This window comes from Suricata suricatta, chromosome 7, assembly GCF_006229205.1.
Source record: "Suricata suricatta isolate VVHF042 chromosome 7, meerkat_22Aug2017_6uvM2_HiC, whole genome shotgun sequence".
NCBI classification, from domain to species: Eukaryota; Metazoa; Chordata; class Mammalia; order Carnivora; family Herpestidae; genus Suricata; species Suricata suricatta.
In genome coordinates this window covers 99,193,636-99,218,987 of record NC_043706.1, presented here as the reverse complement: position 1 = coordinate 99,218,987, position 25,352 = coordinate 99,193,636, and the positions used below count along the sequence as shown (strand labels likewise).

The 25,352-nt window shown below is 36.5% G+C and overlaps 1 long non-coding RNA gene across 1 annotated transcript; it reads right to left on the bottom strand.

Annotated features, from left to right (window-relative positions):
* Positions 1-14,558: 14,558 nt before the first annotated feature.
* Positions 14,559-24,793, bottom strand: LOC115295626. The gene is made up of 3 exons (XR_003910492.1): positions 24,729-24,793; positions 24,150-24,254; positions 14,559-14,740 (listed from the first exon to the last, which is right to left on the bottom strand). It is a non-coding gene; the product is annotated as an uncharacterized LOC115295626 (long non-coding RNA).
* Positions 24,794-25,352: the final 559 nt, after the last annotated feature.

Genomic DNA, 25,352 nt, shown 5'->3' with positions numbered 1-25,352 from the left:
TAGATCAAATGTCAAAATACTTTTATCAAGTTGTTCAGTGACAATAATTTCCTTCATTTAGTATTTGGAGTTCTGCTATCTATCTTCATTATTAGTGTATCAGTCATGGTAAGAAAAAGAAAACTTCTCTAAGTATTTAAGCAAAAATAAATTTAATACCAGTATATAAGTTCTTACGAAATCATTGACATAAAAGATGCTGAGAACGAGTGTTAGTTGGTAGATAATAGCCAGCACAAGTTACAAAATGATATATATGTATATACCTCAGTGAGTACTTAACTAAATGTTAGCATATTAAAGAAGTTGACAATTGCTTACCTCCTCATACTCTTTTCTAAAAGAATATCTTTCTCTTCAGAAACCTGGCAACATTGAGAACACCATATGACTTAGACATTCTGGACATTGACCAGTGGTGAACCAACTTATAGGCTGGAATAAACTAATTATATTTGATTCATTCTTTCAGTAGTTTGAAGCATGGCATATGATATCTTGAGTTATTTCAAGAGGGAATTCTTTATGAGCTACTGCTATTGACAACTTTATTGACATACTTCATGACTTCTGTTTGTTCACTTTTTATTCTTGACTTTTTTCCCCTTGTGTTCTAATATATATCTAATATATAATACATATATCTTATAAGATTGTATATATATATAATATATATCCTATATATAATATATAATATATTTCCTAAAATATATCCTATATATAGTATATATATCCTAATATATATCTAATATATAATATATATATCCTATAAGATTGTATATACCTATACAATCTTATATATACAATCTTATAGGATCTTGCAACTCCCCCTTTTCCTGAACAAATTTAAATATATTTCTCTTCCTTGAAACAAAATTGGTTCTGATTCATAAAACAAGCTTTACATTTGCATTTTTTGGATTATGTGTTTGACTTTTACAAGTCATTGAGTTTCTATTATTTAACATATTTCTACATAGATGTGAATTTATATATTTTAAGAAACTTTACCTGTTCAAATTTGTTCAAAATTTCAAAGTAATTTTCACAATAAAATACATTTTAGTTTGTATGAGACTAATATCTTCCTTTGATATGTCTAGATAGTTAGATAGATCTCTTTCATTTACTGATCAAAATCTCCAAATAAATTAGTTAAAAAGATAGAAGCTGGGTGCCTGGGTGTCTCAGTCTGCTGGGCATCTGACTTCAGATAAGGTCATGGTCTCACAGGTTAGTGAGTTCGAGCCCTGTGTCAGGCTCTGTGCTGAAGAGGGAGCCTGGAGCCTGCTTTGGATTCTGTCTCCCTCTCTCTCTGCTCCCCTCCCTCCCTACTCTCTCTCTCTCTCTCTCTCTCTGTCTTACTCAATAATAGGTAAACATTAAAAAAAAATTTTTAAAGACAGAAGCTAGGGGCACCTGGATGGCTCAGTCGGTTAAGCGACCGGCTTCGGCTCAGGTCATGATCTCACAGTTCGTGGGTTTGAGCCCCACGTCGGGCTCTGTGCTGACAGCTGGCTGGGAGCCTGGAGCCTGCTTTGGATTCTGTGTCTCCCTCTCTCTCTGACCCTCCCCTGCTCACGCTGTCTCTCTCTGTCTCTCAAAAATAAATAAAAGACATAAAAAAATATTAAAACAAAAAAGACAGAAGCTAATTTATTACTCACTTAAAAGAAGCAAGATGAAGGTAATCCTAAGCTGGTGCAGTGGCATGTGGCCAGACATGCAGGCATCTATTATCTTGCTGCTTCTCCATCATCAGCACATGACTTCCACTTAATTCTTTCAGATGGCTGCTTCAGCTCAGGCATCACATCCACATACCTGTAAGTAGGAAGAAGAGCCAAAAAGCACATAGGGAAGATTTCCTGTGGGTTCCCATACAGCATATTGATGTTTCTCTCATGGGGTAGAACTTTTGTCAGTAGACTATATCCCACTGAACTATATCCCATAACTGTTTTCAGTGGCTAAAAACAATAAAATTCTGAAAAAAAGGAAAATTAATATTTGTGCAGGTTGTTGTCTCTGCTATACTTTACTTACATAAGTCTTGAACAAAATATATACAGATATCCTATCCTGGATGAGTGTTTTTTGGTGGTCATGTTCAGAAAATATAGAGTTAGAGAGTTGGAAGAACGGAATACAGAGCTATTTTAAAGGGATTCCCAAAATGCAAAAATGAACAAACAAACAAACACCTGGGCAAGAACTTAGGAACAGAAAGGTGAGTCATTCTACCTCTGTAATTTACATATTTAAACATTCTTCTAATCATAAAATCATAGATTTTTAAATTAGAAAATGTGTTAAATATAACTGATTTTAATATCTTCAGATAAATAAGGGTAAAAATAAATACATGGTTTGTATAAAAGCAAAAATTATAATGGCCAACATTTATTGACTATTAGCATATGCCAGGAAATCCTTTGCATACATCATTACATGTGATCTTCCCAATAACCCTGGGATATTGATACTTAACTCTTTTTAAGATGAGGAAACTGATGTGAAGAGAGGTTAATTACATTGCCCACATTCACAGGACAATGAGGATGCTGAGCTAGGATTCAAAGTCCTCATTTCTGACCACTAAACATGCTTGCTTTCATTCATTGTTGCATAATGGCAGTCCTTGATTACAGCTCAGAGATGACCATTTAATTTATTTATTTATTTATTTATTTATTTATTTATTTGTTATTCTTTCAATGTTTTGTTTATTTTTGAGAAAGGGAGACAGAGGATCTCAAGCAGGTCTCTCACTGACAGCAGCAAGCCTAATGTGGGGCTCAACCTCACTGTGAGATCATGATTTGAGCCCAAGTCCGAAGCTTAACACACCATGGCACTCAGGCACCCCCAGAGATGACTGTTTTAAATTGTGTTTCCTCTCTTGCTGTCTAGTGTGGCCTCATCAGGACATGTAGGGTTCCACCTGCTTGTCCCTTCAGCCTTTTCTTCTACTTTCAACATCACCCTCTGGTAGGTAATTCCTAGAGCTGTTCAACTTTTCAGGCTGCTCTCTCACTCTTGACCCTGAAAGAGTATCTGTAAACAACTTTTCTGAAAAAGTTGGCTTGTATCTACGTTCCTTTCTTCTACAAACTCCATTGCTTGAGTTAAAAACATCAGGCCACACGGGGCACCTGGGTGGCTCAGTTAGTTAAGTGATTAAACATCAGTCCAACTCTTGGTTTCAGGTTAGGTCATGGTTTCACAGTTGGTGAGTTCAAGCCCTGCATCGGGCTCTATACAGACAGTATGGAACCTATGTCAGATTCTCTCTCTGACCCTCCTGTGCTCTCTTTCAAAATAAATAAATAGACTTAAAAAAAAAAACAAAAAACAGGCCCCAAATGGAGTTACTTCAGTCCCATATCACCAAACCAGGACTTAACTTTAGTTTCTTCTCTCCCGGAAAGGGAATCTTAAGCCCATCAGTCAGGAATAACTTGATCTGCACTAGTTGGGGAATCTGTCTGAGAAACTTCTACCTTCCCTAAAAGAAAGTAATCTTGCAACACCAACCTACCCATACCTTTGTTGTTCCCATTCCCTTCTGGCTATTGAAGTCTTTCATTTTATATAGCTCCTGGGGCTCCTTTCTATCTGTTAGACTGGATGCTGCCCGATTTGAATCAGTTCTGCTCAAATAAACTTAAAAAATTTTTTAATATACTTCAATTTTTAATATGTGACCTCAAAATTCCATTTTCCCAAACTTTTTCTAATTTCTTACTTTCAGATTCTCACCACTATACTTTGGCATCCCATCCTTATCCCTGTAGTGACTTGACCCCTGCCAATGTCAGTGGCATCAATCCTCACTCTTTTTTCAACTTTGTGTAGAGCCACCTTGGCCTTGTGGGTCTTAGAGCACAGTGGGATTCTGTCCCACCAGGGCCTTCATCCTTGCTATGACCTGAGATGAAATATTTTTGGCCCCTTCCTATTTATCACTTAACTCCTGCGTCTCCTTCAGGTTTCAGTGTTTTATTCATCCTTTCTCAGAGAAGTTATTCCCAATATCCTGAGTTGGGTCACTTTCACTCCCTTCTGCAGCACCCAAATGCCTGTGGTACTCCACATGGGGTGCCGGAGTCCAGCTCCAGCAGGTCCAGGGCTCCCTGAAGGATGGATGGTATTGGTGAAAGGGAGCAAGAGAGCCTTCACTTTTTTCTGCTAACCAGGCAGGCACCTCTCCACTGACCCTGGAGTCAGCTTTATTTATTGAAAAAATATATGGGGAACAAAACAGAAGTGGCAATTGCCTTAGACAACAATTCTGATAACAAATTCTTTGGAATGTAAAAATTTCCCAGAACATAGATTGGTGGAAGACTCATGCATAATCTTTACCAATAGAGATTGAAGTAGGTGACTGGATGTTTATCATATGGGGTTGGAAGGGATCTTTAGCATTCAAATACAAGGCGATGATTTTAGCATGGCAAAGGCAAAAGTTAGTTCTTTTGTGAGCAGGGGTCAATAGCCTGTTTTCAAGGAGAAGAAAAACAGGTTTTCTCAGGAAATGTAACATTTGCTCCTGTAATCATAAAAGAAGAAACTCCTATAACAAGGTTTTTCAGAAGGTACAATTTACATATTTTTAGCATAAGAAGGCAAGTCAGTCAGTCAGGGTCCTTGGGGGTTGGTGCTGAAGCAGAAATTGAGTGGGGGTTGAGTGGGTGCAGATTCCAGTCGCCACCTGAAGGTGGGAGGCCTTGCAAACCTGCCTTACTTCAGAAATGGCTCCCAGGAGTGGGGTCTGCAGGCAGCCTGTAGTTTTGGCATCACTTGGAGGTTTGTTAGGAATAAGGAACCTCAGGCTTCAGGTTAATTTACTGAATCAGAATCTGCATTTTAATAAGATCCCTGGGTCATTCAGATGCACATTAAAGATAAGAAGCCCTATTGTTTCAGAGCAGCTCTCACACCGAATGGCCTGGCTGGAATCCATTGTTTAATACAGATCCTCCCTTGTCTAAAGGTGAGCTCCAGAAGGGCCAGGGCCTGATCTGCCATTCTCCCTGCTTTATTTGCAGTTCCTGGTACAGCACCTTACCTGCAATAAACACTCAACATCATTATTGAATGATCAACAGCTGTGGTTTGTTTTGCATGGAGCAAGATACTTACAAATCTAAATGATCGGAGCAGTCTAGCAAAGATGACCTCATACAATCAAACTGCTTACATTTGCATTTTCTCTAAAGAATAGAATAGCGGGATTATTACAGCACCTCACACAGAGCATAATATTTTATGCTATATTCAAGTCATGTAAAATATGAATCTAAACATTGGCATATTAGTTCTAAGAATTCACAAAAATACCCAAAAGGTGTACCATCAAATGACAGTATTAAAAAAAAAAAAAAAAAAAAAGACTGGTTCTGTTACGGAATCTAGTCTGGATCACCCAGCTGAAGGACCGAGTGGCACGTGGAGATCTTGGAAGGCAGGAGGTTTAGTTGACACTGGTGGGCTCAGAGGAGAACAACCTCCAGAGGTCTGAGCCCCCAGCACAAGCAGAGGCAACAATCTATAGTCTGTCCACCTGGCAAGTGGAGTGGGGAAGAAAACCCAGAAAGGGAGTCTTCGGGCAGGGCCTGGAATTCCCCCATCAATCCTGTCAGCCATCTTCTAACAGACTTTTCCCTATCAGTATTAGCTGGCACACAGAGAATAATAGATCTTTATTAATTTTTTCAATGTTTATTCAGTTTTGAGAGAGAGAGAGAGAGAGAAGCAGAGAGAGAGGGAGACACAGAGTCTGAAGTAGGCCTCAGGCCCTGAGCTGTCAGCACAGAGCTCTACGTGGGCCTTTAACTCACAAACCCATAAGATCATGATCTGAGCCTAAGTCGGACACTTAACGACTAAGTCACCCAGGCTTCCCAGTACAGCTTTCAATATTCTTTGATTTGCTAGCTATGATGATAATGTTGAAGTCAAAAGTTTGTTTTTTGTTTGGTTTTTGGCAATGAAAGGCAACACTAGTTTCTTCTTTGTACCTCTGAAAATATATTTATAGTGTAGGGGTAGAAAAGGTTTGCTTGGGGTAGTTAATTAATGAGAAAATAACAAGTTATTTTTAATAGTCTTCCCAGCCCTAAATTTCTTACTTCTAATGATGCAAATGTCTTTTTTCCTCCTGGCACAGGGAGAGTAGCTTTCACATGGGAAATTCATTTCCTGCTTTCAGGTGGACAACGAAGGGTCAGAGTGCCCTTCTGTTAATGGCTATTTTGTAAGAAATTTTGGTTCCAAATAGTCAATATGCCAAACTGGCATATTTTAGGTTGGCATATTCTGATGCCCTTCAATAAGATTGAGACTTTAGTCTGTATTTGGGAAGCTGATGTTTTCCTAAAAACACTATAAGGGAATAAAAGTTTATTTGTCCATCAATTATAATGGAAACTACTTGTTCCTAATTGCTACCACCACCATGAAGCATAAAATTAAGTGATAACTATATTGAATACTGTTAGAAGCCTATCTATCTAGTGGACTAAAACAAGATGAATTTCCTCTCTGAGGTTATTGGCGCTATTAAATCAAAGCCTCTTGAACAGTATGAGAGTTTGGGTTGGTATTTCTTGCATGTTACCACCAGCTGGGTGTAATATGGATTTTCAAATGTTCTGAGTCAGTGACACTTAACTATCCAATCAACTTTGATGTAATAAGACACTGCCCTTGCATGAGCCCACAGTTTGTCTTTGATTTTGTTTTTCTGAGCAAATCTTGGTGATTATATCTCTCACCTTATGCTTATGTTTCAGATGACTGGGTAGTTCAGTTCCTGAATCACTGGCCAGGAACTTGATTAGAAACCTGTCATTACCTGTTTGAATAAAAAGTCTTTCTCAATTTAAAATAGAAGCCTGGATATGAAAAGTTCTTAGTGGAACATGTTTAATAATTGGAGTTCCTGACAAATTATGCAAGACCGTTGCTCCTTCTCAAGCTTTCACAGGCTTCCTTCAGGTTATGGAGTTCCTGATTGAGCAATGATGGAATGGCTTTTCATTTTTCCCCAGAAAAAGGATGAGAGGCCATGAGAAGCCCAGTTTATCAGGGATATAGGTGTTAGGTTTCTAGGTAAGCACCTGTGATTTCAATGGAAGTAAATAAAGTTCTGGTCGCTCCTACTAGTTGGAAATTTTGATTTTCCTTTAAAAGTGGAATCTACTATGTAAGAATGTTTATGTCATCTTGATGCAAAAATCTGAAGGGAATCATCACACAATATGCCTTTTGCTGTCAGTTTTCTCATACTTCTCAGAATAATGTGAAACATGCCTCACAAATACCAGAAGTCAGAAATTTCTGAGTCATTTCATATTTTATCTTATTCTACTTCACATCCTTTTCCTCTCATGGGCAGTCATTCTAATATACTAGGGGAGTATTACCTCCATCTTTTTTTTTTACTTGTCTGTTGCTTGAAACACTTAATTTGCCTAGATAATGTCTATAGAAAGTTTGAAATATTGGGGGGAAATATGTTAATAGATGTGAAGAATCAAGGAATAGATACAGAAGACAAATATACATAATTACATCAAAGATATGACTCCTTCATTTTGGCAAGCCCACTTGTTGGTGTCTTCCATGTGGGCCTTGATCTGGTTAAGTTGTTCTGCATTATATTTCATCTTTATGGCTTAGAAACTAGAAAAATATGGTTATGCCAACCATCAGACAGACTAATGTCACTGAAGTGAAATGATTATTATCTTGTTTGACACGTGCTACTCTGTTGTATGGATGATTTCAATAATCTGCTGAAACTCAAGCTCACATTCAACCAACATGGCAGGCGGCTTCCATCAGTTGAGCTCTAGAATTGAAACATTCCTTTAAAAATGATCTAAGTAAGATCTGCATTATAGTGGGGGGAAAAAAGCATTTATTCTTACAAATAGGACACCTAAAAATGCATTGACTTTGGCGGCAATGCTGCGCTCAGGTGTAATAAAATTGATGAGCCCATATAATAAAATTTATGGAACCAGAGTGAATTCAATTTATTTGAATATGCTCAGTTATGTTTTTGTTTATTCCCATAGCAGATGTTTAATTTACAAACCAGGCAATTACGACAGCTCTTCCAAACAAATAAGAGCAGATTAGTCAAACGTTCACATCAATTTTTATGTTTATCATTAGTTTTATGAGGTGTCATGAATATTCAGTGGTAAGAAAAACTATCATTATGGTACCTGGAAAACCTCAAAATGATGTTTTGCATCTCTAAATGCTATTCCCTCCTTTTGATAAACCTATTAATGTGTGTTGTCTCTTATTACGAGCTGGGTTTATGGGCTGCAGTGGAAAAAGCACTCATTCTCTCTAGAGATCTTGCACAGTCTAATCAATGTGCTGATGGAATTTTTGTGGAAAGTGTGTGAAAATGTACAGGTGATCGTATTTTGATCACTATGCAAATAAAGACATCTTTTTATATTCTCGAAAACTACCACACAGATTTATAAAATTTTAATTTAAAGGTAGCACACCATGCTTTTATTTCTAAGTTTAATTTGCTTTCTCTTTTTTGAAACATCTTTTGTTATACCAAGGGAAAGTTTTGCTTTTTCCAGACACAAGACCTGTTGTGGCTCTTAATGTGAACCTGTAGAGATGAAGACTTAACATGAAGCCATTTATGAGAGAGATTCTCACACAGCAGTTTTATTTTTCTTTTCGGTGCTTAAACTGTCAAAATAAAAAGGCTGTGGCTCCATTATGAATCAGTAAAACTACATGGCATCATTCAAAAACAAGGAAGAGATATTTCCAGCCTGGCTGCTTTTGAATGGATTGTACTTTGACAAGCTCTGTTCTAAAAGCAGTGAAATGTCCTCAATAACCTGATCGGATTCCCACAATGCATTTTCCCCAATCCATTGTAATGGCTGGTTTCCTGTCATTAATCAACATTTAGACTGAAAAGAAAATTAGGAGATCTATGTGTTGAAGTAGCTCTAGAGGGACCAGCTTTAATAGAAATATTTTCAATGAAAGTTATACCAAATGTTGAAACAGAACTTGGTGGAAAACATGCTTTTATTGTTAAAGATGCTTTGAACTGAACTTTAGTATATTTTTTTGGTGTTCTTTTTGTTGTTGTTCTTAGTAATGTCCTTTTTTTGACAACAACCAAAATATCATCTGCCTCTTCATCTGCTTCTTTGTTATTAGTTACAATTAGTTACAGTAGAAACCTCCCAGGGGTGTTAACTTTAAAAAAAGCTTCACTACATATGTATATATTATATAATATTATACTCAATATAATATACTAGTATATATATTATGTAGTATATAATACTAAGTATATATTTATACTTAAAAATAATTATATATATTTAATATATCATATTCCACACATGGTCATTGTGTGTTATAAAATTGAATGTAGGCCATGTCAGAATATTATTTAGTTTACAGTCACCTCTTGGAATCTTACTGAAGTTTCTAAAAGAATTAGTTATTTCCTATTCAAAAATAAATCTCAATTTGGATTTCATGTTCCTATAATGTCTATTTGCAAGGTGATAATTATTAACACACATACACATTCTTGAGTTGGCTTATTGTAGTTAGATTATTCCATTTCTGTTAATTGGGTGGAGGACCATAAACCAAAAGTTGATTTATAAGGTATTTCTTTTTAATTTTGCTTTTCAGATCCACCAATAACAATGATATAAGTGGGTGATGGGGATGAGAGTTTGTAGGATGCAAAAAGTAACACAAACCTTTCAGAAGAAAGCATGCAGGAAGAGACTGCTCCCAGCTGTAGATGTCTTGTTCAATAAAGGCAATGCCATTCTAAGGAAGTAATGAAATCTTCTGGAAGAAGCTAAGTCACACAGGCACATAGAAAAAGCCACTGGTAAATAATTGCACACAAGCATATTGCTAGCCAGTAATCTCTTGGGAATCCAGGAGATGCAAAAAAAGGTTTGCTCCTGGTTCTCAGACTACAAAGTTCTTTTTTCTTAATGTTTATTTGTTTTTGAGACAGAGAGAAACAGAGTGTGTGCAGGGGAGGGGCAGAGAGAGGGATACACAGATTCTGAAACAGGCTCCAGACTCTGAGCTGTCGGCACAGAACCCAAAGCAGGGCTCACCTAGAACTCACAAGCAGTGAGATCATGACCTGAGCCTAGGTCGGATGCTTAACTGACTGAGCCACCCAGTCGCCCCAGGCTGCAAAGTTCTTACAAGGTGTAAATAACTAGTGGTCTTTGCTTTATTCTTAACAGGAATCCATCCTTATGAATTGAAGGCTGATAAGATTATTTGGTAAGGAACATAATGGCCTCTGTAAGTGATAGAATGAGATTTTTCACAAAATGCAAAGCAAGCAGTTCACATTTATAATTCCTATACTAATAATTCACTGCAATTGTGTCTTGTCTTTAGCTTTCTGAATAGATTTCCTAGTTTGCCTCTAACTGTGTTGGACCTTTATATTTCATCTCATCATTGTTCTACAATGGCAAATGGTATGTTTCTATTCTATGAGACACAATCTTGACATTAACAAAAACATACAAAGAAAATTCCACATCTTTAAAGGTTTTCTGAATAACTATAAGTCAAAATTATTAACTGCACTTCAAGAGCTGTCAATTTAGACTAATAAACACTAAAACTCTTTTAGATAAAATGTGGGAAATTTGTTCTTCTAATGCATTGAACACAATTATTTCCAACTTACTTATATTTCCAATTGTTAGATTTATGGTTCTTTCAAACCATTAAAATTACCTAGGTGGAATTCACTTCCTTGTTTTAATACAGTAAATGTATATAAGTAAAATAATATTAATATAAAAGAATAAGTATATATAAAAAAACCAGCATACTGATACTTGAAGACCAATATTTTTGTGTTTTGCCAAATATTGAAGTGTTTTATGTGAAGCAGTTTTCTTTTTAATAAAATAATATTTTTAGTCTATCATCTTACATACATGTCATAAGTAAAAGATATAGGGCATCTGGGTGGCTCAGTTGATTAAGCATCCGACTTCAACTCAGTCATGATCTCATGGTTTGTGAGTTGGAGACTGACCCGTCCGGCAGGTCGGTCAACGCAGGTCCTGAAGGAGGGGGTGAGAATGGGGTAGGGCAGGGAGCACAGAGAATGGAGGCAAGACAAAGTCTCTGATCAAGCCTCGTTTATTGAGAGAACACACACCTTATAAAAGGTTCAAGGCGGGAAGCAAGGCAGCTGACCTAGGTCGGTTGCTAGGAAACAGGGTCAAGTGATAAAGGCTAGGGTAAAGGAGGAACCAAACTGAAATTTTTAGCACAGTGCCTGAGGGGTGACACTGCCCTGCCTGCAGGTGGCTGATCTTTGTTCTTCTGGCAGCTCCGGACAGGAGACCTCTGTTGGGCTCTGTGCTGTTGGATTGTGTGTCTTCCTCTCTCTTTGCCCCTCCCCCTGCTCACACTCTGTCTCTTTCTCAAAAATAAGCAAACATTAAGGAAAAAAATTTTTCAAGAAGATTTATATTGTCTTTTTATTTTAATACCTTATAAAATTTTATTCATTAATATATTTTAAAATTAAAAAAATTAATTTTCATTTGTTACTGATGTACTATTAACATACAGTGCTATATTAGTTTTAGGTGTACCATAAAAGGATTTCCCAATTCTATACATTGCTCAGTACTCCTCCTAAGTGTTCTTTTAATGTCTTTTCTCTATATTCCCTCCACCTCCCCTCTAGCAACCATTAGTTTCTTCTCTGTATTTGTTTATTTTTAAATGTTTATTTATTTTATTTTTGAGAGGGAGAAAAAGAGAGAGCAGGAGCACAAGTGGAGGAGAGGCAGAGAGAGAGAGGGAGACAGAAAATGCCAAGTAGGCTCTGCACCAGAAGAAAACCTGACACTGGGCTCAAACTCACCAACTGTGAGATCAGGACATGAGCCGAAATCAGCACCCACTCAGCCTCCCAGACACCCCTGTTCTCTGCATTTAGAAAGTCTGGGTTTTGTTTGTCTCTTTTTCCTTTGTTCTATTGCTTTGTTTCTTAAATCCATATATGAATGAATCCTATGGTATTGTCTTTCTCTGAATGACTTATTCACTTATATATATCACATCTTCTTTATCCATTCATCTGTGGAAGGATATTTGGGACAATATCTTGACTATTATAAATGACATTGTGATAAACATAGGAGTGCATATATCTTTTCGATTGAGTGTTTTTGTTTTCTTTGGATCATATGGTAATTCTACTTTTTTTTTTTTTTGAGGAAACTCCAAACTGTTTTCCACAGTGGCTGCACTAGTTTGCAAGTTTACAATCATTAGTGCATGAGAGTTCTTTTCTCTACATCCCCACCAACATTTGTCATTTCTCGTCTTTTATTTCAGCCATTCTGACAAGTATAAAGTGATATCGCACTGTAGTTTTGATTTGTATTTCCCTGATGATGAGTGATATTGAGCATCTTTTCATGTGTTGGCCACCTGAATGTCTTCTTTGGAAAAATATCTATTCAGGTTCTTTTCCTATTTTTAATTAGGTTAGTTGGTTTGTTGGTGTTGAGTTGTATAAGTTCTTTATAAATTTTGGATATTTCCTCTTGTAGAATATATTATTTGTGAATATCTTCTCCCATTTAGTAGGTTTCTTTTTTGTTTTGTTGATGGTTTCCTTTGCTATGCAAAAGATTTTTGGACTTACTTTTCATTTTATTCATTCTGAAAACAGAAAACAGATACCACTTAGAAATACAAAATTGTATGTCACAAGGAACACTGGACAGAAAATGTAGAATGTCAGTCAAGTTATGTAATTTCTCGTTCTTTCATGCATTCATTTACTCAACATTCAGTGAGTTAACACTTATTCAGCTAAGTATTTACTTCACACTAAATTTGCAGGTTAAGGGGATGTAAATATAAATGCTCCCTTTCCCTTCACTGGGTGATGCCAAAGTATAGTGTGAGAAATGAATTCACCATGTGAAAATTGGGGCAACAGCTGTTTTGAGCTTTATTTCACTAGATATGGAGTAAGAGATGATACTGGATGTCTCTAAAACAGGTCTCAGATTTACATTCTTTAATTTTTCCACTTTGGTTATTTTTCTAAGTTAAAAAAATCAATAATCTAAGAACTAAACACCATGGTATTGCTTGTAAGAGTTATCTTAAGAAGGCGACTGAGCAGCCATTTTGCTGTGGGTTAGAGAAAAACACCATGCACCCCTACCCCTCACCTGCAGACCTGGAATGTCCCGTGCCAGTTTGAAAACAGCCAATCATGAAGCTCCAGCTTCCCATCACCCTGAGAGAGGAGGCAACCTATCCCATCCCGCCACGTCCCTGAAATGCCCTTATTTGGTGGTCTGCCCTCCCAGGACTGGACCAGAAGTCTTTCACCCATAAAATACCTCGCCCCTCCGGTACCAGGCACAATTTCCCTGACTCCCCACTCCCGGAGTCACGGAACCTCGCCTGAGAATCACAGATCCCAATAAAGGTTTTCTTGGCTCCATAACTTGGTCTCTTTCTTTCCTCTCACCTCTGCCTCCATCTATTAAGTCTTACATTGCTATACACTTAATATATGTTTAAACCATATTGAATGTTATAAAATATATTTATAATTCTCTCCTAATAATGTCTTCAATGATCAAGCTTTATGGATTTGAGGGTTTCTTTTTGTATCATTGAGATATAAGTAATATCTAAGATTAAATGAAACTAACACCTGGAACTAAGATGTACAACATAATGATTCAATGTTTGTATATATTGTGGAATAATAAACATAATAAGTCTAGTTAATATTTAAATATTAACTATTAACAAAAAGTTAAAAAAATTTTTTTGATGAGAACTTCTAAGTTCTACTCTCTTAGCAACTTTCAAATATCTAAAACTGTAGCATTAACTATAACTACCATGATATACATTACATCCCCAGGAGTTATTTATTTTATAACTGGAAGTTTGTAACTTTTGACCACTTTCATCCATTTTGCTTTCCCCTGACCCCCCACCTCTGGCAACCACCAATCTCTTCTCTCTATCTATGAGTTTATTTGATGTCACAAATTAACATGTTTTCATTTTCAAAATATGAAAATTAAAGTTGAAGAAGAAAACCACACAAGACCCAAAATGGGGTAATCAAAACGAGATGGTTCTATTTACATATATTAGTACTCAGTTACTGAATTCCTATAATGATATTTTGGACTGCATCTGCTTAGTGGTATAAAACATTATGGTAAAAATAAAAGATTGATACCATGTTTGCTGGGAACAATAGTTTTAAAGTATGAAGTTGATCTTTTTTACTTTTCATTTTCCTACTTTTTTAGTTTTATATCTACTTTTATTGATCTATTAACTATGAATCAGTTTCCTAAGCTGCCTTACTCAACCTTCGCTCCAGTTTCATGAAAATAAAAAACGCACATATTTTAGAAGAATTATTTAAACTAGTTTATTAAAGTTACTTTCCTCAACTTGACTCTTTGAAGGTCACTAGCCACATGACATTGAAGTTGGATGGGATTTCAGAGATGGTCTGGAGTTACTCTCTTCTCAAATGTTACTGGCAGGCAGCAATCTCATTCTTTCTGAAATAATTTGGGTGAAAAAGAATTCAGCCTTTTCACTGCTGGTCCGCTCTGACTGCTAGAAAATGTTTCTTTGGCTTTATGGAAATCTGCTTAGGGAGAGAAAAAGACAATGAATCATATTCCTCTTCCTTGAAATGCTAAAGTTAACGAGGGGCCTATTTTTGCAATCACTTGTCAACAGTAGCAGACCTTGAGGAGAGCTGTCTCAGACAGAACGTCACCGGAGCCCTGAGGAGGGAGGAATGGCCCCACAGGCCTTCTACCTGAGGGCAGGGAGGTCACCTGGGTAGGGCGTCACACCAAGACCTTGAAGGGAAAGAGGCCAAATTTAGAAAAGTCACATTTAAGGAAAAAACATTCCAGTGACAGGGAATGAAAGAAATAAGGGTTAAAAGGGCAAATAGAGTGTTGTTTTTTGAAATAATGAGTGGATGGCCTTTTGTGGGTGGGAACAGCAGAACACATGCGAAGGAAAATAACTTTAGAAAGGCAGATTTAAGCCTGGTCATAGATAATCATAATAGCTCTTTAATAATTCTTGGTTCTTATCTTTCCTCTTTTCTTCGCTCCCCCCTGTCATAACCTATGATCCCCAAATTCCAAACTGACATACTCTCAAAGACAGTGACCTTCAAGTTTGTAACTGCATACTGTAATCAACTTAATCATTAAAATTTTTTTTAATGTTTCATTTATTTTTGAGAGAGAGAGAGAGAGAGAGAGACAGTGCCAGAAGGGGAGGGTCAGAGAGAGAGGGAGATGCAGAATCAGAATATAGGCTCCAGGCTCGGAGCTAGCTGTCAGCACAGAGCCCGATGTGGGGCTTGAACCCACAAACCATGAGATCTTGACCTGAGCCGAAGTTGGATGTTTAACCGACTGAGCCACCCGTGCTCCTCAACTTAATCATTTTAATTAACTAAAATATTATACCACAAATGTACATTTCTCTTTAGAAATTTTATACATGTGTTATGTAACAAGGATTTACCGCTTACTAGCTTGAACTAGTTATTTAACATCTTGGAGTACCTATATTCTCCTATTAAAAGGGGTTATGATAAAAGCACTAACCCAATAGGGTTATTGGGGAGATTACACACACACGCACAAACACACACACACACACACACACACACACACACACACACACCTGTGAACTGTGACTGGCAATGGTAAATACTATTAAGCTTTAGCTAGTAGCTATAGTATCACTTGAATTAATTTTTATTAAATTTATAAAGCAAAATTTAAAATAGAAATTAAAAGTTAATAGGTTTAGAACAAAAAATAAATTCCTCTTACTCTAGAAAATAGCAAAGTCATTAAAGATTTTGAGTAGAAGAATAATCCCTTCCCTGGTTTGTCTTTGAGATAAAAAAGAACATCCCATCTCTAAGACTTGCAATTTACAGCATAAGATTGACTGGCAATGTTGCTTACCAGCCCAACTAGATTTTAGCAGTCTTTAAGCCCAAAGAAGCAGTTTTGGCCATATTCTATTTGATTTTCCAATAAACTGAGTCAGTTTTTCTCTAAGTCAGCTTAAACAAAACAAGGTTACTTTATGAATTGACTTGTGTAATGGACATATTCTGTTTTATTATTTGCTGTGAATTGAAAAGACCAACTCAAGGAAGTGGCTTACTTATGGGAATTAATTTTCTTTTTTGTAGAGAAATATCCCTAATATCAAAGAAACACATGTCAGTTAATGCAAAATCAAATTGCAGTAATATAATGAGAATTATGCTAGTTTCACACCTAAACTCTGTCTAATTCTAAATTATAACTACACCCCTAGAAGTGTAATTCTTAGAGCAAGTTAATATCTGCATTTCTTCATTGGTAACAGGGATGGGAATCTACCTATTTCATAGTGCTGTTTGAGGATTATTTCAGGTGATCTGTGCAAAGTGCTAACAACAGTAGCTAACATATGTTGACCATTATTTTATTGTTAGCTAAAACTACATTGATATCACTTCTAATTTCTAAATTTACTTTAGTTGTTGTGTAGGTAATTTTTATAACTGAGATGTAGGCTGTATGCAGAGAAATATAGAAACATTTAACAAACAAAAAACAGTTGGTCACAATAGGTTGGTCCAAAACCAACTCGGAACCTGCAGTTTTTGTAGGATACCTTCCTCTTGTGTTTTTGCTTTTACTCAGTGAATATTTGTTATGTACATGATGTGCTTAGACTGGGGATATGTGGTGAATAAGCCACAGATTCTAGTGAAATTATAGTAACAGATGTTTTTATACTTTCCGACCACACCTTAAGGACCTATTGTTACGGGGGCACCTGGTACCTCAGTAAGTTAGGTTAGGCTTCTGACTCTTGATTATAGCTCAAGTCATGATCTAAGGGTTCATTGGACCAAGCCACACACCCGGCTGTACTCTGGCAGTATGGAGCCTGCTCGAGATTTTCTTTCTCCCTCTCCATCTGTCCTTCCCCAACTTGTGCATGTTCTCTCTCTCTCTCTCTCTCTCTCTCTCAAAATAAATAAGTAAACATTTTTAAAAGGACTTATTGTCACAAAAGACAGAGAAAAATATTATACAAAAGTAAGATTTTTTAAATTACATACTTTTAATGGCTGTCAATCTATTTAAACAACAGAGGATTTTTTGCTATCCTCAGCCACGATACATATCTGCCTTGTTCATAGCTGTATACAAAGTGTGTGGAACATAGCAGTTATTTGGTAAATATTTGTTGGAAAAATAATTAAAGAAACAATAAAATAGCTGGTGATGTGCTGAATATGTTTAACAACCAGTTTTCTGGGGAAGTGGCTGATTCCTAATTTTTGTGGAATGAAATTCACCATGGTCAATACCAACCTACCTATGTAACATCAATTGACTCACATTTCTGAAAATTTAAGAGTCTCATAAGCTGGTCTAGACCAGATCAAGCTAAAATATGTAGGAGAATACTCCTCGTGAAATATCAAAAACAAACAAGCAAACAAGTCATGAGTCACACACACGTATAGATAGATAGATAGATAGATAGATAGATGATAGATAGATAGATAGATAGATACATACATACATACATACATACATACACTCATGTGTATATACTCACATATATATATGTATACTCTCAGTTTATAACTGTACAGTATACAGTATTTTTCCAGACTTACAACATTTAAACAGAAAGTTTCAATGTAAACTACCAAAATTATTCTAAAAATTTTAACTCCATCCCCATTTCAAATCCCTGAGATATGTTCAAGAGTTTAACCTATTTTACAGATGAGGAAACTGAGACAGACAGTCGTAAGCTTTAGTTCACAGAGCTAGTAAATGGCAAAACTGGAATCTCGTTCCTTGCAGTTTGGCTCCAAAGCCTGAATTCATAATCATCATGGTATATTATCTCTTGATCATGAATGGGAAAATACATGTGTATGTTTCTTCTCAAGCTTATACCCAACAGTAAGCATTTGATGATTGATCAATTTCCTTGTTGCTTTAGTCCTTCTCTCTGGTTATTTAGTTGTTTGTTTGTTTTGATGACTTATCTTCATGGACAGGAGATAGATAGAGCCAGGGGAAAAAAGGAAAACAAAAACAAACAACAAACAACAACAACAACAACAAAGGTTCTGAAGCTTTTGAAAATTCAGCTCTGAAATTTTTATTATAATAGTTATTTGTCTAGTGGAGAAGTTGAGTAAAATATCTAACAGCCTAGTAAAATGGTATAAATTGCTTCTATACATCAACAATTCAATTATTTACACAACAAATCATTCCTCAACTGTGTTTCACACTTCAGAAGGTTCACACTTATTGGGAAGATCCTTACCTCTGTCCCTTAATATCTAAAGTAGAAAGAGGTTATAATAAATACACTTCATTTATTACTGAGAACTAAATTTTAAATTTCAAAATGTACTCTTTATGATGTATTTAATGTATTTCACCTTTAGCCTAAAGTAGAAATTGTGGCTAATTTTTCCACACATTAAATCCATCTCTGATTTCTTCTTCTGTACCAAGTTTTTTTGATCTGCAAACAGTCTGAGAAAATTTATCATCAATGCATTTATAGACTATTCTTTTTTTTTTTACTTTTTTTTAATGTTTTATTTATTTTTGATACAGAGAGAGACAGAGCATGAGAGGGGGAGGGGCAGAGAGAGAAGGAGACACAGAATCCGAAGCAGGCTCCAAGCTCTGAGCTGGCTGTCAGCACAGAGCCTGACGCGGGGCTTGAACCCACGAACGTGAGATCTGACCTGAGCCGAAGGCTTAACCGACTGAGCCACCCAGGCGCCCCTAGACTATTCTTCAAACAAGAGACCTTGATACTTTGGGAAATAGTTACTTATGAAAAACCATATACATTAGGCTTATCATCTGGTTTCCCCAAGGCCATTCTCTAACACTAAAGCAGAATTCTTCCAGCTAAATATTTAACTACCTCAAATAAATCATTATAGAACCTTCTTTTCACATTGAAAGCAACTTTGTGTCATGAAAGTCCTTTATATAGGATACCAAAATTATTGAAACATCTTAATTAGAAGATCTTTAGTACTTCACTACTTCTTATTACAGCAGCAACTAAAAATTTACAATAGAATCATGGTGTGAGAGGCTTTTTCAAGATTTCAGTTGTAGCGAAAACCAAATCAAATTCCTGGCATGATAGTACTTTGGGATGCATTTCTTATGCCCTCACTATCTGATTCTTCTCCTTTAGAGAGGTGGGGGTTCTGAAGGCAGCCACAGCCAGGAGTTTTCTAGGTAAGAATCCAAGGCACCTAATTGCAATCCTGAAAGAGATTCCAGTGTTAATTAAAAAAAATTTAATGTTTACTCATTTTTGAAAGTGTGAGAGACAGAGAGAGACAGAGTGTGTGAGGGGGAGGGGCAAAGAGAGAGGGAGACATAGAATCCAAAGCTGGCTCCAGGCTCTGAATTAGCCCAGAGCTCTGCGAGCGGCTCAAACTCAAAAGTCATGAGATCAAGACCTGAGTCAAAGTCAGACATTTAACCAACTGAGCCACCCAGGTGCCCCAAGGGATGCCAAGATTAAATACAGTTTAAAAACAAACCTAAGACAAATATGCCAAAGAATGAGTGAGAGAAGGGGAGCCCAAAGAGAATGGAGATACCAGAAATGGAAAGAAAACGGGCAATCGAAAGCAGCCCAGCAGATGCCTGGCTATCTATGAGAACCTTCTCTGTGGGGTAACCCATACTCTTGAGGATGCGTTAGATTCATGGAAAAGGGTCATTACACAGGAGACACTATCCTCACCAGGAGGAAAGACTTGGAAGAGATGGAGGAAAATGGGTATGGCTGAATATTTCATTCCTCCTTTTAGAATTTAGGAGGAGAATCTGAGCTTGATTCTCATGCTGCTCAACCTACTGCAGAAAACCAGGAAAGAGAAGAAGAGAAAATCATACAGGTGATAGCAAGAGTGATACTGTCCATTTCCCTTAGGCTGTCTTTTCAACACAGCAGTTAGTCCAAGTGACTGTACATTACAGGCACGAGGGTGAGCCCCACAGACATGTTACCCGTTTACTACGTTTTCTTGAATACCAGTGTACATCATAAAAGTTGACACAATTTTGTTCTCTTTTGTATTTTTGTGTTATTTCATATATTAACAGTAAGTGAAAGTAATACTGTTTACTCATTACATTAGACAGTGGTAAGGATGTTAACTACAATATCATGTTTAATGAAAGAAATCTCACTATTCAGAGAGGTAAAAACAAAACAAAACAAAACAAAAACCCCTGTGAGATTGTGTTCAAAATTGAGTCTACCCAGACAACGACGCTTTGCCAGAACTCCTGTCACAATCATTCCATCCCAAGATAGAAATTTCCTTAAGAATAGTGATCATGCCTTTTACTGCATGATCTTATCAAGTTGGGGACATCAGGTGCTATTTACTAATAAATCTTTTAATCCCTAAAAAGTTCACAAGATCAAATTTCCCACCAGGTTAATATCTGAACTTGCAAAATGTCTTTTTACACGAGGACACAGAATTGTTTATATTAAGTTGCTCTCCTACAAGAGTCCATTTCCATGTGTCTGGAATTGTTTAGATAAGGTCTTGATAAAAGACAAATGGAAGAGTAAAATGTTTCTGAAGGAATCATCCTATACAAAAACTTACGGAGAAAAAAGTAATTTCTATGAAATCCACTGCCTTCTAAACATTATTGCCTTTAAAGCAGTATTTTCCAGTGTTTTCTTTAAATCCGCTGGTCGTTGCTATGCCTCCAGACCTAGTGTCCACCAGCAAATGAACTTTCAGTCCACAGGCAGTCCGGAGAGGCTCACCTAAGGATCATACGGAGTCAGTACCTCCCCTTCCTCAATACCTGATGCATCTGTTTTCTGTTCAGCTTTCCTCTGGACACACTCACAATCAGGTGTCATAGTCCTGACATGCTCTCTACTTGGTGACTTCTTGGATCCTGTCCCTGTGCCAAATGCTACTGACTCAGTGTCTTCTCTCCCAGGTCTCTCTTAGGTGTTGATTCTCCTTTGCCATGTATGCACTATTTAGCCAGCTGTCATTGAATTTATTTAAGTGTACCATGTGAGGCATAGAGATTATATTATACCCACACGAATCATTTAATTCTAGTATTCTTGAAAACTTAATTGCATATAACTACTGTACTTGGCAGTTTTTATTTGGATATGATTCTTTTTGAGCACTGGCTTAAAAGGGGGAGTTTGTGCTCCTATGAAATTTACATTTCTTTTCCAAGAGAAGAGGTGTTGAAATTATTTGTAATATAGATTTTCTGCAATTTTGCATAAATCCCTTGAGAATTACATTTCTCACAGATTTGCTTTCTGATTATGATTCCAAATACGGTTTACACAGAATTTATATTTGTGCAGAAAGCCCTGATTTCAAATTTCACTTTCTTTCCTGGGGATACTGAGATGAATGCTAGCAAAATTCTATGTCCCTCACCAATTCAGATCATCATGATGAGAGGCAACACTCATTAGACACAACGTAAGTCAAAACTTGTGTTTGGTGATTTATATGCATTATCTTATTTAATATTAACAAACTTTGGCCAGGTAGTCTTACTCCCATTTTATGATGATAAAACAGACTTGAAAAATTACTTTGCTTATCTACAGAAACTCAGCTGGTAAGTATCAAAAGTTAGACTGGTATGCAGGTCTTTCCACAAATGAATTATTTACTCTTAGTCATTACAGTAGAGTTGTCTAATATTGCTTTCATGCTTTCTTTTCTTACAGTTTCCATAAGCATGTAATATATTAGTCAGAGGGGTCACTGTTTAAAATCACTGCAGTTCAAGATCAGATATAGCCATTGGTATTACAATATGTCTAAAGAAACCTTATTTTAAAGCAGTAACTGAACATTTTTACACATGTGATGTGGGTTTGCCAATAAAGTTGGGAAGCAGAATGTTCTTAATCTTTTTTTCTCAGTCATCTAAAATCATTCGTATAAATCTTGATTGGAGTTATTGTTTTAGCATTTCATTTAATTAGTGGCATATTTATTCATTTGCCTCTACTATAGTTGAGAATAATAGCAACTGTGCAAAAAAATGAAAGAAATAAAATAAAAGCGTTGATTTCCAAAACATAATGTTAAACTCTAATCCTAAAAAAACAAGATGATATAAAATGAAATGCTGGTTGTTATTTATAACATCATTTTAGTTAAAAAAAAAAGTTAGCCTAATTGTGCTAACTTGTATAACTGCTATAGATTTGTTTGTACAATATGTATATTTTAAATACCATAGTGGCATAAAAAATATTACAAAAGAGATTAATCTAAAAAAGAAGAAAAAGAAGAAGAAGGAGGAGGAGAAAATTGAGCATTTGGCATTATATTCATAATGTCTTCAGACTCAAGTTTCTGATGAAGGATGGATTAGAAAAGGTAACTTTTCAGTAGATGCTGCCTAGGAAGTACAGGCTATAAGATTTTGATCACAGTTAGGGGCTTCTGGGTGGCTCAATCAGTTAAGCATCTGACTCTTGATTTCTGCTCAGGTTATGATTCCGTGTTTTGGGGTTGAGGCCACATTAGGCTCTGCACTGAGCATGCATGGAGCCTGCTTAAGATTCTCACTCTCTTTCCCTTTGCTTGTTTCCCCTGATTATGCATTCTCTAAAATAAATAAATAAATAAATAAATAAATAAATAAATAAATAAGAAAAGAAGATTAAAAAAGGATCTTGATCACAGTCATTATACAATTATGGTTTTGTTTTGTTTTCCCCCCAAATACTACTGAGTAATGAAAATATTTTACCCTTGACAACTTGTAATCTCTCTTCCTATTTTGGTCTGTTTTGTTCTTGTCCCTTATCATGTGATCCTAGTAAGGTGTACTACATATTTTATGTATGTATCTTATTATTGTTTGTCTCCCCATTTGAAAGAGAATGGAGACTAGGATTGATTTCCTTATTATTAGGTTCCTAGTGCCTACAACAATGTCTGGCCCAAGGTAGGTGGCCCGTTAATACTAATTGAATGAATAAATTTGTTTAACTTATAGAGAACATATTCTGTCAGGAATAATAAAATCAGAAATATGTCTTTAATATTATATAAGAAGAAGTCAGAATAAAGGGGTATTGTGTGTGTGGTTGGAGATCTAGTAAAATATGTACTGTGAACCTACAGAGATGTATAAATAAAAACAAAAACTTCATTGATACAGAAGCACTTTGAGAGCAATTTGTATGTAAAAACTAAGCATTTAGCTGCCAGACATCATGGGCAGTTCAAACAGCTTTTCCATGCTTCACACTGTTTCCTCACGAACCACAGGGGGCCCTAATATCAGCTGTTTTACTCAGCAAGTGAGAATCAACAGCTCTTTCCTGTAAGGCACGTGCAGCTGAGATGTTTTCTTTTTTAATTTAAGAAATCTAAATTTGATCTGCATGAGGTAAAATATAGCTGCTCTGTTTACAAAATTCTAAATGCCAGGAGCCATCTATCATTCTAATTATCATTATCATTGTTGTCATTGCAGCCTTTTCAAAGAAAAAAAAAACTTTTTAAACATGGTAAATGTCCCCACTTAGAATGAGAAAGTAGGAGGAATATTCAGTTTTGGCTTTCTCTTCTCTTCTCTTCTCTTCTCTTCTCTTCTCTTCTCTTCTCTTCTCTTCTCTTCTCTTCTCTTTTCTCTCCTCTCCTCTCCTCTCCTCTCCTCTCCTCTCCTCTCCTCTCCTCTCCTCTCCCCTCCTCTCCTCTCCTCTCCTCTTCTCTTCTCTTCTCTTCTCTCATTTTTTTACCAGACCACTGTCCCATCTAAAGTCTAGTCTAGTGAGCCTGTAGAAGCATATGAAGGTTAAGAACATGGCTTTTGGAGGAAGAAAAAAACTTCACTTGAATTCCAGCTATGCCACTCGCTTCCACAGTGGGGAGCCATCCCTGGTGAGTATTCTGTTTGCCCCATTCTCACCCTTCTCTGTGCTCCCAGAGCCTGAGCTCCAAGGTTTGCCACACCAGGCTGCCTTGCTTTCATGATGCTGGGTAGGTTTAGCCTGTGGAAGGCATGAAATAGAGCCTGGAGAACGAAAAAGACAAAATGTTGGGTATTTGTTTTCACTCACAGCAATTCTGACAGTGGCTACTCTTCAATTGCAACTCTTACTGGTGTGGGTGTGCCTTCTTAGATTCTAGTATTCACGGGATTCAGCAACATTCCCCACCCCCCCTTCCCTTGTAGGCATAGGGTATGATGACTTCCTGCTATTGCACCTACCTGGTGTTGAATCTGGTATCTTAGGGCACAAATATGATGGTTTAGTTTTCCAGAAAAAGTTACTCGGAAAAAGTAAACTAAAATTAGTTTTAAACTCTTTCCACTGATGGAGGAAAAGCAGAGTATATTTTAGGAAAATTTGCTTTTCTATGTAAACAAGCATTTATGGTCACATGAGATGAGAATTTTGCCATAATAATATGCTAATTTTTCAAAGCACTTGCTATGAAAAGAGGGAAACACTGGGCATAATCACTCGAGATAAAAGTCACATACCTTTGGTAGCAATATTCATTGAGTAAATTTACATTCTCTCATCTTCTGTCTGATATTTCTTTGGTTTGCTTCTTTTTGTTTCTAAAAGAAATATACATAGAGAATAGTTTTGTTATGTTTTGTTGTTTTTCTCTCCCCCTCTCCAGTGGGACGTATTGGGTGGATAATCACAAGATGAGAGAAACAGGATTAAATACTTGAGGGGCGCCTGGGTAGCTCAGTTGGTTAAGTGTCTGACTTCGGCTCAGGTCATGATCTCATGGTTCATGGGTTCGAACCCCGCATAGGGCTCTGTGCTGACAGCTAGCTCAGAGCCTGGAGCCTGCTTCAGATTCTGTGTCTCCCCCTCTCTCTGACCCTCCCTGGCTCATGCTGTCTCTGTCTGTCTCTCAAAAATAAATAAAAAACAGAAAAAAAAAAAAAAAGATTAAATACTTGATTGTCATGTAAAGGCATCCATAATTGGGGAGTGACATGCTTTTTTTTCTCTATAGAGGCAAGAAGTAAAGAAATTTAAAACAAAATTTACATAATTTTGTGTATATATCTTAAATTGAGTTTTTAATACCCATCTAAAATGCAAATTTCAAACAGTTGGATGTAACTTAAGTGAATATTCTTTCT